The sequence below is a fragment of the Delphinus delphis genome, chromosome 7, assembly GCF_949987515.2.
Source record: "Delphinus delphis chromosome 7, mDelDel1.2, whole genome shotgun sequence".
In the NCBI taxonomy this organism is placed as follows: domain Eukaryota; kingdom Metazoa; phylum Chordata; class Mammalia; order Artiodactyla; family Delphinidae; genus Delphinus; species Delphinus delphis.
Genome location: NC_082689.1, coordinates 46,497,211 through 46,510,939, shown reverse-complemented (window position 1 = coordinate 46,510,939; position 13,729 = coordinate 46,497,211). Strand labels below are relative to the sequence as shown.

General features: G+C 34.2%; 1 protein-coding gene across 5 annotated transcripts in view; it reads right to left on the bottom strand.

Annotated features, from left to right (window-relative positions):
• The window catches only part of CALCRL (calcitonin receptor like receptor), a 104,854-nt gene that overhangs the window by 47,458 nt on the left and 43,667 nt on the right, over nucleotides 1-13,729 (bottom strand). For 2 of the 5 annotated variants that reach the window (XM_060016462.1, XM_060016463.1), the window contains exon 1: nucleotides 724-846. The exons of the other annotated variants lie outside the window; for them this stretch is intronic. The gene's annotated coding sequence lies outside the window, so the exon portion shown is untranslated. Of the gene's footprint in view, nucleotides 1-723; nucleotides 847-13,729 lie in introns of those variants that run through there. 5 annotated transcript variants of the gene reach the window in all.

Sequence of the window (13,729 nt, the reverse complement as noted above, 5' to 3'; positions counted from 1 at the left end):
CTTCATTTCCAAAATATCTTGGATTTTCAGAGGCCCTAAGCCATATTCTCTCCTCCTTTTATTTATCCAGTCACTATAAAGTTGGCTAACAGAAGCATTTCCCACACATATCTAATTTGCCGTTAAGTATCCTGAACCTTTGTGTGAGCAAAGTGAGGCTGTTTCCTATCTAGTTACATGTCTTCCTTTATGGCATATTAAACAAGCTATATTTCTCCTGAATCAAAACAAGGGAAAAGCACTTTTCAATCTCAATATTCTACATGTCTATGACAAATGCAAACTTCTTTCTGTCATTTTATACTATGTGGAACAGATTGTGCCACTAAAACAAGTATCCAAGTACAAGACCTGGTTACCTGTTATTCTCTCCTCACTGCTTATTTTTTGGCAAAACGTAAATCTTTGTGCTAGAATGATTCTTGCAAATTACTGTCTTTACTTCCACTAGAGTCTTTGAGAAAGAAATTCCAGTATAAGGTTTTAATTCCCCACCCCCATCCTGACCTGGAATGTTCCTAACACTTTCAATCCATGCAGCAGTAAGAAAATTAAAATATAAATAGACTTCTCTTTCCTGAAGATCTGTTACTGATGTAAGAAAATCAAACTGTAAGTCCTTTTTTATAATATGGCTTGGGGTTTTCATTATTTAATGAACAGTTACTAAATTACTGTTGTAACATAAAACAGAATTCCACAGAGTGTGGGTTAATGGATCACCTGTATCAGAATCACCACCAGAACTTGCTGAACACGTGAGAATGTCTAGGGCCCACAACAGAACCTCTGCATCAGAACCTTCAGAACTTTGGAATCTGCACGTTTTGCAAGCACCTGAGGAAATTCATGGCCTGTTAAATTTTGGGAAGCACATTATAAATACATCATCATCATTTGGCCATGTTGAAACCTGGACACACTTATATTCCTCTGTCCCTAGGTACTAGCCAGACTATTTTAAAAGTACTATTAAGTATAAATCAAGCAAAATATTCTGCAGTGTTCTCAGGCATAATTAATATCTGAGAACTTCCAGAGCAAGTTATTCAAATATCCTATTTTAAAACATTTCATGTACTGTTGTAATTATTCCTTTGTACCGTTTGTGCCTCTAGATTGTGAGCACAGGAAGAATAGGACATGCATCATATTAATCTCTGTGACTCCAAACCCTAGCAAAGTGGGGGCATAAAGAGGGTATATCAAGTATGTTTTGAGTAGGTTACTTACAAAATGAATTTAATCAAGTTGAAGAAAGCTTGTGTTCTGGGATGTTCTCAACCCTCTCAAACATATTAAAATTTTCTGATACCTTAAAAAAGTCATTGCCTGGATTGTAGTCCAAGAAATTCAGATTCAATTCATCTTGACTATGGCCCAGGTATAAGCATTTTATCAAGTTTCCTAGGTGATACAGGAATATACAGCTAAATTTGAGAACCAGTGGGATAGACAGAAGAATACTGTGGTAGGCAGAATAATGAGCCTCCGAAGATTTCCATACCTAATCCCCAGAATCTGCAATTTTAAGGTTATGGACTTTAAAATAGGAAGATTATCCTAGATTCTCATGAATTATCCTGGTAGGCCTAAACCCAGCCCTTCAAAGTAGAAGAGGAAGGTCAGAGTGATGCAGCAGAAGAAAGGAAGCAGAAGAGATATGGCAACATAAGGAGTTGATGCACCATTACTGGCTGTGCCATGCAGGAGCTCATGTACAAGGACCAGAAATAGGCCTCTAGAAGATGAAGGTGGCCCTCAAACTAACAGCCAGCAAGCAAATGGGGACTCAACTGTACATCCTCAAGGAACTGAATTTTGCCAACAACCTGAATGAGTCCAAAAGCAGATTCTCTCCAGGATCTTCAGAAGAAAACACAGCTCTGCCAACACCTTGACTTTGGCCTTGTGAGACTTGGGATAGAGAAACCAGCCAAGCCCATAGGACTTCTGACCTATAGAACTGTGAGATAATAACGGTGTGTTGTTTTAAGCCACTAAATTTGTGGCAATTTTTTACAGCTGTGAGAAAAAACTAGGTACAACTACTTACCTGATCAAAAATTAATTTTCCCATCAAAACTAAGTGGTAATTTTCTGCTTCCCAACTGGTCAGTCATTCCTCCTAACTCTAGAATACAGATCTTTTTCAATTTATGATAGGGTTATCTCCTGATAAATCATAAATTGAAAATATCATAAGTCAAAAATGCATTTAATATACCTAACCTACTGAACACCATAGCTTAGCCTAACCTACTTTAAACATACTCAGATCACTTACATTAGCCTACAGTTGGGCAAAATCACCTAACACAAATACTATTTTATAATAAAGTGTTGAATATTTCATGTAACATATTGAATACTATACTGAAAATGAAAAACAGAAGGTTTTATGAGTACAAAATGGTTGTAAGTGTATCAGTTTTTTACCTTCATGATCTTGTGGCTGACTGGGAGCTGCAGCTGCTGCCACTGCCCAGCATCACAAGAGAATGTCATACCACATATTGCTTGCCTGGGAAAAGATCAAAATTCAAAGTAGGGTTTCTACTGAATGTGTATTGCTTTCACATTATCATAAAGTCAAACCATTGTAAGTTGGGGACTGTCTATGTATTCATTATACTGCAAGGCAATCACGTTAGCTAGCAGAATTTCTTTCTAGCTGCTCCTAAATTGCTGTGTGATTTTGAGAAAATCGATTCAACTTTTTTTCTGCATGGTTTACCCAACTAGAAAATGGGTACTCAACTTGATCTTTAGCTTCTTGTTTGCTACTGCATCCTTGTTAGAAGAGGTATGCTGGAGTCAGAGAGCCATATTTTCAAACTTAAGCTCTTGCAACACTTAAACTCACTAAATCTATTTCCTGACCTGAAAGTGGGTGTACAAGTAGTGGCTGAATCAATGTTGCCTAGAATTTTTATCATAACTCATCTTGTCAGTGTGTTAAATTGGATAATAGATATAAAGAATTTGTCTAATAATAAATACACAATAAGCATTAGCTCTTGCTATTATCATTATTACTATATTATTTCAATCAGTTGTCACAATGCTAATCTCAACTGAATGAACCAGCATACATATTTTAGTGATTTGGCCAAGGTCACATAGAAGCTTAGGGCTGACGCAAAGCTAAGAACTCAGATTCTCTGACCCTAAATCTGGGCCCCTTTGTCCTGCACCATCCTGACTTAGAGGACTGAGTCATTTATTTGGATAATTAAGGTTTAAAAAGTGCAGAATACATTTCTATTTTGCTTATTCAGTTGTTTTATTTAACCGGCCATTCATTCATTGCATTGCATTTTATTTTTATTCATAAGACACATTTATAATTTTTTTCTGGCACAATTTCTTCTTTTAATTCCTTTCCTTAGAAATGTTGTGACATTTGATTTTTTTTTTTTTTTTAACTTATATTAGTAAATGGCTTGACAACTCAGACTTGCCATTCTGCTAAGGTACCAAAATCAAAAACACATGTATTGTCTCACTTGCAAGCACTTTAAAATGCAGTTTAGATTAAGAAGTACTTCTAGAAATTCAATTAGTCATCTTACCCTATTTCTTGAGCAACTACTTTCACTTAGTTGTGCACGGAGACAGAAGTGAACACAAGTTAAGATTTCTGCTCTCAATGAAAATATTTATCAAGTTAGATAGTGGTAATCTTACACTGATTTTAGAGGATTCGTTCAGTACTTTTAAACACAGTCCATAAGAGTCATTCATGAGGTTCTAAAAAAGGATGATTTCACAACATTTAAGAAAGGAAGCTAGTGCTGGGCCTCAGTCAGTACACTTGCAATGAGCTTGAGCAGGTTACATACCTTCTCAGGTGTCTCATTTGTAAAACAAAAGAGTAGGATAAGATAAATTTAAATATTGAATAAAGGTTCAAAATTTATATAAAAAGAAAAAAATGGTTAGTATAGGAACAGTTTTGTTGAAAGTAACCCAAATCCCAAGTATCCTTGAAACCAAGTCTTTCCTGAAACTTTTTTCTGGCTCAGGAAGACTTTCTCTAGGTCTCCTACTACCAATTACCCAAAAGGAGTTTGAGTTTGAATCTAAGACAGTGGAAAGTGGACCATTTGGCTAGATGCTCTTTCTTTTGTTACATGGGAATTCAGGGAAAAGGTATCTAGGCCAAAAAAAAAATCGCATCTTGATTTCACCTCTTCATATACTGCCTCTTTTTAAGAGCCATTCTTACTTCTGAAAGGTCATTTGTAAAAAAAAAAAAAAAAAAAAGGGCTAGTTCTCTCTTCTGCACTGCAGAAAATTGAAATTAGAAAAGCAAACATACTTCCTCATAAGCCCCCTTGCCAGACTTCTCAGAATGGAATCTGATCAGTTCATCTAGGCCAAGCTAAACTTATTACCATCATCACTGGAATAGCCTTAATGCTCCTAATACTGGAAACCAACAATTTCTGAAATTTAGCTACATTGGTTTTTATCTGTTTTTCATTTAACAGAAAATGACTTAGGTAAAAATTTAAAAATCATACAGTGCCAAAAATTACAGGACATGTTAAGAAATGATGCAACAATATACCCAACAAGTTAATTAATGAAAGAGTAAGAAAGATTATTACATTTAATTTATCAAAATCCTATGAGTGACTTAGTATAAAAACACATCTAATATTTAAAAAGGCAATAAAAACTCTCATAAAAACCTCCAGAAAGTATTTTATTTTTGAAATGACACCTTAGTTTAATAATAACCATTAAATTCCAAATGCTAAGAAAACATATATTGTAAATATTGTCCCATTGCTAAAGATACAGTTTTCCTTTTTCCAAAGTTATTGAAATAAAGTAATATCCAACTGATATTTATAATTAGCATAATTGAGGGACAATGTGTGAGGTCAGTTACAAGTAGAGGCAGTAGTTGTACTGATTACTAATATGAGTAAGATTTCCTGATTTTAAAACCCAACTCAGCCTCACACTTGCAAGTTAAAAAACTTCATTAAGAATAGTTTTCTCATTTGCAAAATAGTTTTTAAACCAAAAGGCTATTGTGAAAATAAAATGAGATAATGTACCTAAACATTTTAGAACACAGTAAATGTTAGTTATTATTATTATATCACATTAAAATTTTTAATAATATAAGTAAGTTCATACATGTTTTAAGTTATTTGTTACAATTTCAATAGCATTATAGGTGAAAATTAATCCTATATTTCAAGGTGATCATGATAAGCATCTTGACTTTTTATCTTCTGTAGAAATAATATGATTGTTTCTATTGTCATTTAAATCAGTTATGAAAATATTGAGTTAAGTGAATGATAACAAGTATATTCCAAATATAATATCCATCTAGTTAATAAATAACTGCATATTTCCTAATGCTGAGCTTATATAAACTAAAACTCTAGCAAATTGTACACATTGTAATCAGTCACACTGTAAAGAATATAACATGCTAATCCAATTAAAAACAAGATATAAAACCTCTCAAATTTGACTTTAATTTTAGGTTGACTGTAACAGCCTTTACTAACATTGTATTGGAACCAAAAAGAAAAACATTGACTCTATGCTTACTTGCTTATCTAATGAACATTCCAGGGTGAATAGTTGAATAACCATTAAAGAGAGATAATATTGTGATTAAATTTAGGACTTCATTTTACACTCTGAAGTACTTACTCATGGGAATAATTTTCCCATTGTGGGCATAATTAGCCATTTCCGGTGATTTTGGTCACCTTCTTTTTATTTGAAAGAGGCAAGTGGCCAAATATCAGCCTAATTAGTAAAAGGTAGGTGGGAACCTGAAAAAAATTGCTTTGTACTTGATGGAACAATCTCCCTCCAGGAGATCTAATATGGAAAGAATTGCTTGCCCAAGAGCATAGAAACAAAATACATCTTTCCAGCTCTTTGGACTACGAGCTTTATACCTATTTCCCTTCCACAAAGTCAGGAATCAAGTTCTATGCGAAAACATGTTTTCTTCCTCAGACAATAAAATCAGAAAGTATATAATTCTGCTGGAGTTTTAATTTGAATTAACGTAATAGTCCATCATAAAAGTTATGGTATTTTTGTTATTTGTTTTCAATCTTTCTCAAAAAAAAATTTTTTAAACACCACCTACTAGCATATCTCAGCATTTCGGAACCACGGGAACTCTGTTGATACTGTTGGTCTGGCACACTTTCTTTTTTTCCCTGAAAAAATGAACCTCTCTTTCCACTGGAAAATCTGTTCCCTCTGGTTCAAGTGAGGCTGCTCTACTGAGGTAGGAAGTGACTGAAAACTGGTCAGATTAGCACAATCCTCTGATTTAGGTTGATTTAGGCATGAAAATGTGATCCAATCTGTACTGTCAAAATTCTCCCTGGGACATTTCTTTTAATGTTATCAGGGAAAAACCATCAAGTTACATTTTATGCCTAAACAGGATTGATTTGGAGTTTTGTCTCTTGCAACCAACACGTTTCTAACTAATAATTTGAGAAATGCTAGTGTAGTGGAAAGATTACTAAGAAGGTTCCATTTTGCATTCTGCCTAGCTTTACCGAGCCTAAGATAGTTACGCTGCCAGCCCCCAGTTTCCTGACCTGTAAAATAAGATGACTTCAATCTCTCTTATACCTTGTAATCTAAATATCTCCAAATTATTTTCTTTTTTACCAAGGCAGGACATCATTATTCATTTCCAAAGCATATTCCAAGCCCAGCCAATATGAGTTCATAAACTAACTTTTTCCACCCAATATATCTATGATGTGATTGTTTTTTTCTAAATTTGAAATAGCCTTAACCATATATGCCCTTGGATAATCCACAGCTAATATGTGCCCGCAATAAGATATTTATAGCTAATTCAAAAAGTAAATGCAACTCTTACATGAAAACAAGTGAATAAATTTTTGTGACCTTGGGTTAGGCAATATTTTTTGACATGATACCAAAAGCACAAGTGACCAAAAAAAAAAGATAAATTGGACTACAACAAAATTAGAAACTTTCGTGTTACACATGATACCATCAAGAAAATGATGAGACAACTCACAGAATGGGAGAAAATATTTGCAAATTACGTATTTGGTAAAGGACTTGTATTCAGAATATACAAAGAACTATTACTACTATTAGATAATAAAAAGACAATCCAATTAAAAATGGGCAAAATATCTGAACAGACATTTCTCCACAGAGATATATGAATCACCAATAAGCATATGAAAAAAATGTTCAACATCACTAGTCATAGGGAAATGCAATTCAAAACCACAATAAGTTATGAGTTCATACCCACCAGGATAGCTGTAGTGAAAAAGATAGACAATAACAAGTAGGAAAGGATGTGAAGAAATTGTAACTTTTATACATTGCTGGTGGGAATGTAAAATGGTACAGCTGCTTTGGAAAGTGGTTTAACAGTTTTTCAAAATATTAAACATAGAGTTACCATATAACCCAGCAATTCTACTCTAGATATTTACCTAAGAGAAATGAAAACATATATCCAAAACACCACTTGTACTTGAATGTTCATGGCAGTATTATTTTTAATAGCCAAAAAGTGGAAACAACTCAAATGTCTATCAACTGATGAATGGATAAACAAAATGTGATATATCCCCCAAATGATATATTTTTTGTCAATAAAAAGAAAGGAATACTTATACATACTACAACATGGATAAACCTTGTCAACAGTAAGCTAAGTAAAAGAACCCAGCCACAAAAGACACATATTATGTGATTCCTTTTATATGAAATGTCCAGAACAGGTAAACCTATAAAAACAGAGACCGTATTAGTGGTTGCTTTGGGCTGGGGGAGAGTGGTAAAGGGGAGTAATTGCTAATGGGTACGGAGATCCTTTTTAGGGTGATGAAATGTTCTAAAATTAGATTGTGGTGATAGTGGCACAACCCTGTGAATATGCTAAAGCCATTGAATTATACACTTTAAATCGATGGACTATATGTTATATGATTTATATCTTAAAAAGTAAATGCAAAATAAGGTGTGTATATCTAAGGGAAGATTTACACTAGATTTAGTAGAACATCTAGTCTCATTTCTCTCTTCTTTGTCAAGGGACAAATAATTTTCATGTTGTAAACCAAAATACATTGACCAAAAAACCTGCCTAGTTTACATGGATGTATACTAAGTTGTCCCTTCAATTTGATGCATTATCTCATGTTCAACAACACCCAATCAACCCTATTTTACATGCTTAGTACTGTTTTGATTTGTAAGGAAAAGTACATTTGCATTGAAATTTGCTTTCACCTCATACAAAAAAATTTTACATTTCCCTTGAAGAATAAATATGTTTACTTAAAATAACCATTGTACACAATTGAGCAAAAAGTATAATGATATCTAAGAAAATTTCCCTTAGTTTTAAATAGGATTTGTAGTTGTTTATCTCTTTTCTCTTGACAGTAATTTCTTTTCTCTACATTTCTATAGCATTATTTCATTTTCTGATAGGAGTAGAAACTGACAATTTGTATACAAAAATGCAGATATTTTTATCTCATTTGAGGCATATTTTAATTGTGTGATTACAAACCATAACAACAAAGAAATAGCACACAGGAGTATTAGCAAGAAAGAGAAGAGAAATTATTGAACTTTGGTTCATTCTTGGAAATAAACCCTGGTTAAAAATCCTCTATCCCAGGACTTCCCTGATGGTCCAGTGGTTAAGAATCTGCCTTCCAATGCAGAAAATGCGGGTTCCATTCCTGGTCGGGGAACTAAGATCCCACATGCTATGGGGCAACTAAGCCCCCATGCCACAACTAGAGAAGCCCACGTGCCGCAACAAAAACCTAGCACAACGAGAAAAAAATCTTATATCCCAAATATTTCCCTTTTATGATGTTATTAATAGGTAAAAGAAAAGTGAAAGAAGAATAGAGAAAAAGGAAAGCAGGAGGGAAAGAAGAAAGAGGGAGGGAATGTGTGTCTCAAGTAAATGCACACTTTATTTAAAATTAACTCTATTTTTCATTATTTTTATAAAGAATCAAACAGAAGGTTGATAATACTAAAATTTGTTCCTTTACAGATTTCTTTTTCTCACAACCAATAAACATAATTCCACCTTAATATTTTTTAGTATATTCATTTGAATATAAAATTTATTTGTTTGAAATATATATATCAAAAGCTATGTTAAATACTGGGGATCCAGAAATGCTATAATTTTTTACCTTAGAGATAGTAAAAAATCTTGTAGGGGAAAAAGATGTACAAATGTAGATAATAAAGTATTATAGATGGTCAATAAATATTTGTAGTGTCTGATCAGATAGAATGATGCATTTTAGATAGGAGAAGTGTGTGTGTGGGTGTGCACGCTCATGCATGTAGAGAGAAACATATAGAATATGACATTTATGTGGAGTTTCAAAAAATCAGTAATTTGGAAGTGTCAGGTGCTAAAAAGATGCACGTACTTATGAGATAAGGCTTTCTTGAAAGACAGGGATGCAAATTAAAGATGATATTTTCTGTCATATTGAAGAGTTTTGATTTAACGCTCTAGGCTATAGATTTTCATCTCTATGCCTACTCTGATTTGCTGTTGATGGCAGGCAGTATTGCTGCACTGAGCAGTGATGAGGTTGAGTCTAGGCTCAGTGAGCATCACTGATGCATCAGTGATGTCTGCCATGGGCATCATCCTAAGAAGGAATGACAAGTATTCAAAATATTTGCTAGCCCAGCTGCAGAAAAATCATAATAATAATAATTGTAGGGGAATTAAGTAGTAGAACAGTACGTCAAGATTTTCATTTTACAAAGTATGAGGGTTAATTCAGAGATGGTGACAAGGGCAGTTGTACAGAGATGAATTAGAATACTGCAGTGACTTCTAAGTAAGTGAGGCAAGAAAATACTGTAATCATGGAGGCTGGAACTAAGATTAATAATGATGGGGATGGAAAGCAATATTTAAAAGTCAGAGATACTAAAAAGGTTAAACTATGAAGATATTAGAATTCAGTTGAGTGTAATTAACCTAAATGAATCCCCCCAATTCTAATATGAGTATCTGGCTTCCAGTCAGTAATATAGGGTCTACAACAGAGGAAAACAAGTGTGGGAAAATATCTGAGTACAGATGAGATATTCTGAAGAAGAAAATGCCTGAGAGTGTTTGTCTAGATAGTTCTGGAAATTAGTAAGGAAGGGCCTTGAAATAAAATGTTCACACTCATCATAATATAATAGAACAGTAAAAGGTGCCATTTTTTCCAGAAACACTGTCTATAATGGGAAAGGATTAGACAGTGTACTCTAAGAGATGTACATGGAATTGAATTGGAGCACATTTCAAAAACACTGGTGGAATTTAAGGAATTCCTTCCTTCAAAAGGAAGACTGTGTGTTGATAGAGGATAGATGTAGAGCTTTCTAGAGACTAGGAACTAGAAACACAAAGGCATAGGTTCATGAAAGAGCAAGGTTTGTGTGAGTAAGGGTAAAGGGGCAGGCTTGAAGGAACTTGAGAATCTTTAGGAAATCAATGGGGAGAAACCTGGATATGTGACTTGAAACATTTCCCAGGCACCCAGTCCCATGATGTACTCTACAACTGCTGTAATTTTGCACATACCAAACACAGCTTATTTTTAATTATTTAGTCCTGTGACTAAATCTGGGTTGTAATTTAAAAATAGATATTCCATTGCAAAAGAAGTTACACAGGAAGAAGCTCCTTGCTGAATTAAGCCATGCTTAAGTGAGAACTGCTGCTTAAGAACAACACGTTCCCTGTGAAAAAAAGATGGCAAGTCCCTTTCAGCGAGTCTAACCTTTATGGAGTGCTATTATCAACTCAATTTTATGTTTTTTCCTGTTTCACAAACATGTTCCCAAAAGACTTTTAAAATAGCTTTCTTTCCTGCTAAATTGTTGTGCAAGCACTTTTTCTGAATCTCAGCCTTAACTGGACCAGGATGTGTTAAAGAAAAAAAATGCCCTGTCACTCTTGACATGGTATAATAGGCCTTAACAACAACAGTAAAACATTTTCCTAACCTGACTGCCCCTCCTCTCACTGAATCTTAAGACAGTGCATTTTCATGAAAATGCAAAATACCCTGAAGAAACAACAGATGAGACAATTTACCAAAAAAAGTCACCATTTTAAATCAAGTGAAAAATCTGTCCACCGAAGTAGGATTTTTCTCCAAATAAAGAGAAAAAAATTACTACAGAAAATAAATGTTTTGTAAGAGTTAAAATAACCTAAAAGAAAATAAATTAGTCATATGAAATGGTCCCCTAGGTACCCAGTAAGTTGATCTTTCTTTTTTTTCTTCTTTTGGAGGAAAAGAAAAGAATCACAACATCCTGAAATCTGTCTTGGTCACTTCAAAACAACCCCAAGCATTTTGGGGGCAAGTTCATCAAACTGCAACTCAGGTTGTAGTGTTATGCATGTCTATCTTTGCAGAGAGAAGTGTTTCTCCATCAAAAGTCTTTCTAAACAGCAATCAAAATAGCAATCTCAGAAAAGAAAAAAAAAAAAAAAAAGGAAGAGAAGGAGGAGAAGGAGGGAGAGGAGGGGGAAGAAGAGGAAAGTAAATAAAAGATAAACACAGCCTCATGGCCACTTTGATGGGGGCTATGGCTAGAAAACTCACATGTGGCTTTCTGGGACAGGAGTCAGTGCATTTATCTGAACAGTATGCTGCTTTTGGCAACGGATAACGACAACTTTTTAAAAATAACAGTAGGGGACTTGTATTGGGAAAAAAAAAAGACAGGAAAACGGTAGAAAGCAAGATGCAGGGCAAAGAGCACAGGTTTTTGCGTCAATGGGCTCTGGTTTTGGATACCAGCTGTAGTATTTACAAACTGGGAATGTAGGCAGAAACCTAACCTGCAACATTTACCTGGGTTTCTGTAGTTCTCAGATGGGCATTGCACTTCTATCTTAAGTATACCTATGGGGGTTAAATGTAATAACCCACATAATCACCTGTTGCTATCTGGGAAGTGATAAGTACTCAGAAAGTAGTGGTCTCTATTCTCCCCTGCAGCGGACGAGAATGCCATGGTTTGCCTTAATCGGTCTCAGTGACAAGACTTGCAATTTTGGGTAAAATTATATGTGAATATTTAACAATGCCAACCTCCTCAGCTTTCTGTAAAAGAGGAGATTATTGGCCATCAAAGGCCTGGGATTTACCATGTTCAAAGGGGAGTGACAATGGACTCTAAATCCAAAATTGCTTGTTTTCTTATGAACACTACTTTGCTCAATACATAGCACTGCTAACCCTTGCTCTGTTAGGAGGTACCATTTCATATATATACATATACATATATATATATATATATATATATACACACACGCACACACACACACACACACACACACACACACATACACACATACACGACATCAGGCCTTTTTACTAAGAAGGTAATAAACACCAGTGTTCCAGTCTCTTCTTTAGATCCCCAGGACAATATTATTAAGGAGGTGAAATCTTTTATTCTTTGTCACAAACACATACCCTGTGAAGATTTCTACATCTGCATTATCAATTGTTTTTGATTTTCTTAATCCCGGATGAAAAAAACCAGTAAAACTGAAGACATCAGATATATTATCTGGAAACAGGGAGTTTTTAGCTGGAGGCAGAATAGTGCAAAGATATAAAACGTAAAGAGTTGAAGGAGAAAGAAAGAAAAAACTTGGAGCAGTTCTTAGGTAAGCTTATTTTGTTGTCCAAAACAATTAAAATTAATACAGACATATATATAACACAAAATAATTAGATTAATAATTTATTATTTCTTAATTAAATAGTACTCTTTGTGTTTTAAGACATAATGTTGCCTTTTAATATAAAATAGTATGAATGTGGGGCTGTAAGTAGCTGGGCTTTATCCCTTCATTCTTATGGTTAAAACTGAATTCTGGCCCACCTCACCACCATCCCCAGCCAAAGAAAGAAAAAGAAAAGAGGGAAAAAGTTGATATGTTTGTTCGTGGCAAAGAAACAATAAAAACAATACCTTATCTCAAAAAAAGATTTTGAAGCTCAAAAATAATTTCTTGTTCTGTAAAATTGCATATATTTTGATTTAGCTCATTGTTTTATGAAAATTATTTGTAACTATTTGATTTAGCTCTTACCTTTTATGAAAATTATTTGTTAGCTCTTACCATTTTATGAAAATTATATGTACTTAAAAAATTGGAAATAAATTCATTAACTAATGAAGATGTTTAGAATACTCCATTCACAATTCAACGTAAGTTTTCTGTTAAATATCTTTATTGTGAAGAAAATCTTAGGAGGATTCTACCTCTGCATAATGGTGGGTACAATTGATAAGAAAAAGGAGGAAAAAAAGAGGACGTATTGGGGAACCTAACATTATAAGTCTGTTTGTTTGGGTATATCTATGGTCTCTTAAAGTAATCATTGCTTAAAACACTGTGGTTGGTACTTAAAATAAGCAACTAATAAGTTTTGAAAAAGATGTGGTTTGGTCCTTTTGTGTGTGTGTGTGTGTGTGTGTGTGTGTGTGTGTGTGTGTGTGTGTGTGTGTGTGTGTGTGTGTGTGTGTATTCTTACATAAGAGAGGGAGAGAGAGAGAGAGAGAGCTAAAACTGGAAGACAGAAGGACAGGATTTCCCATTTTATTTCCTACACAGGGAAGGAGTGATGGAATCCACACCATTAAA